Source organism: Chiloscyllium plagiosum, chromosome 8, assembly GCF_004010195.1.
Source record: "Chiloscyllium plagiosum isolate BGI_BamShark_2017 chromosome 8, ASM401019v2, whole genome shotgun sequence".
NCBI classification, from domain to species: Eukaryota; Metazoa; Chordata; class Chondrichthyes; order Orectolobiformes; family Hemiscylliidae; genus Chiloscyllium; species Chiloscyllium plagiosum.
Genome location: NC_057717.1, coordinates 76,951,821 through 76,954,199, shown reverse-complemented (window position 1 = coordinate 76,954,199; position 2,379 = coordinate 76,951,821).

The window sequence follows — 2,379 nt, the reverse complement described above, 5'->3', positions numbered from 1 at the left end:
GACAGTATTGTCACAACTCCCCCTTTGAAAAAAATAAACCATCAATATACAAAGACGGCCTCATTTTAAACCCTTTATTCCCACTGTTTTAGTAGACTACAATACATATATATTGCATTGACACTAAGCACGCAAAGATTCACAACTCCATTCTATTTCAGTCAGTTTCCTCCGGCCACAGAACACCTCCGTCTTTCTTCATCCAAGTCTTGACAACGTTTTAGCAAGAACGGTTTGTGGTCCTGTCATCTGTATAACTTCCAAATTGAATGCCAACAATAATAACTATATCTGAACAGATTATTAGTTTTCTCCCTAAATTTCGCCAAACGCTTTAAGAACGTACCTCGACGCCAAAGGACTTTTTGCAGCAGAGAACGGCGGGTGCTGGGCGGAAGTGAACATAGAACATAGAACATAGAAGGATACAGCGCAGTACAGGCCCTTTGGCCCTCGATTTTGCGCCGATCCAAGCCCACCTAACCTATACTAACCCACTATCCTCCATATACCTATCCAATGCCCGCTTAAATGCCCATAAAGAGGGAGAGTCCACCACTGCTGCTGGCAGGGCATTCCATGAACTTACGACTCGCTGAGTGAAGAACCTACCCCTAACTTCAGTCCTATATCTACCCCCCCCTTAATTTAAAGCTATAAAGTATGAAGTAGAAAAGCAGAAAAATTGAGAGAGCTTTCTGTTTTAACTGTGACCCTGATTCAAATTACCCCTGAACTAACCTGCGCAGCTGGAGAGCTGCCCACGCACGTTGATTGTACGAATCTTTTTTAAGTTTTGAAAAATTTGGATCTGAAGGATTCTCTGTTCGGTATAATCAAAAGGGCCACAACGTACCAATCAAACTTCAGACGTGGTAGAAGTTTGTGTCGTTTGGAATTTATCTGGAAAGCTCTAAGGGCAATCTAACCATGTCAAAGATAAAGTTCCGTCACACCAGGAAGTTTAAGAAGTAAGAATTGCTGCAGAGATGGCAGAATAATATACATTGGAGCAAAAGGTGAAATTTAGCTTCCAACAGGAATTTCATATTGCGGCAGATAGAAATTGGTAGAAGGGGTCATGCTTCACCACAAAAGGAAAAGGTGATCACCCTGGAAATAACTGGCGACAGGGAAAGTGTGAAGCCCAAGTGGTTGAAAACGACGTGGAAGTTCTCAGGTGATTCCATTGTCGTAAGGTGGGACACGTAACATTTATTTAGAAATGCACTGGGAGAAAATATCTGGCAAACGAAGCTTAGGCAGTCAGATTAGAGGAAATTGGAAACAAATAGGAAATAGTGAAATTCCAAAAAAGTCGAGGAGCTGGGGGGAGTTCAAAGCCTCGGTAGCGACTTAGTATTGAGTAAGTGCCCGATCTCTACAAAGACTCTTGCAAAAAAGCTATATCATAGAACATAGAACATAGAAGAATACAGCGCAGTACAGGTCCTTTGGCCCTCGATGTTGCGCCGATCCAAGCCCACCTAACCTACGCTAGCCCACTATCCTCCATATGCCTATCCAATGCCCGTTTAAATGCCCATAAAGAGGGAGTGTCCACCACTGCTCCTGGCAGGGCATTCCATGAACTCACGACTCGCTGAGTAAAGAATCTACCGCTTACATCTGTCTTATACCTACCACCCCTTAATTTCAAGCTATGCCCCCTCGTAATAGCTGACTCCATACATGGAAAAATGTTCTCATGGTCAACCCAATCTAAGCCCCTAATCATCTTGTACACATCTATCAAGTTACTCCTAAACCTTCTTTTTTCCAATGAAAACAGGCCCAAGTGCCTCAGCCTTTCCTCATAGGATCTTCCTACCATACCAGGCAACATCCTGGTAAACCTTCTCTGCACCCGTTCCAATGCCGCCACATCCTTCCTATAGTATGGCGACCAAAATTGCACACAATACTCCAGATGCGGCCGCACCAGAGTCTTATACAACTGCAACATGATCTCAGGACTCCGGAACTCAATTCCTCAAACAATAAAAGCCAGTATGCCATATGCCTTCTTCACCGCACTACTTACCTGGGCGGCAAATTTCAGAGATCTGTGTACATGGACACCAAGATCCCTCTGCTCATCCACACTACCAAGTATCCGACCATTAGCCCAGTACCCCATCTTTTTGGTACTCATACCAAAGTGAATCGCCTCACACGTACCGACATTGAACTCCATTTGCCACCTTTCTGCCCTGCTCTGCAGCTTATCTACATTCTGCTGTAACCTGACACATCCTTCCTCACTGTCAACAACTCCACCGACTTTCGTATCATCCGCAAACTTGCTCATCCAACCTTCTAGCCCCTCCTCCAGGTCATTTATAACAATGACAAACAGCAATAGTCCCAAAACATATC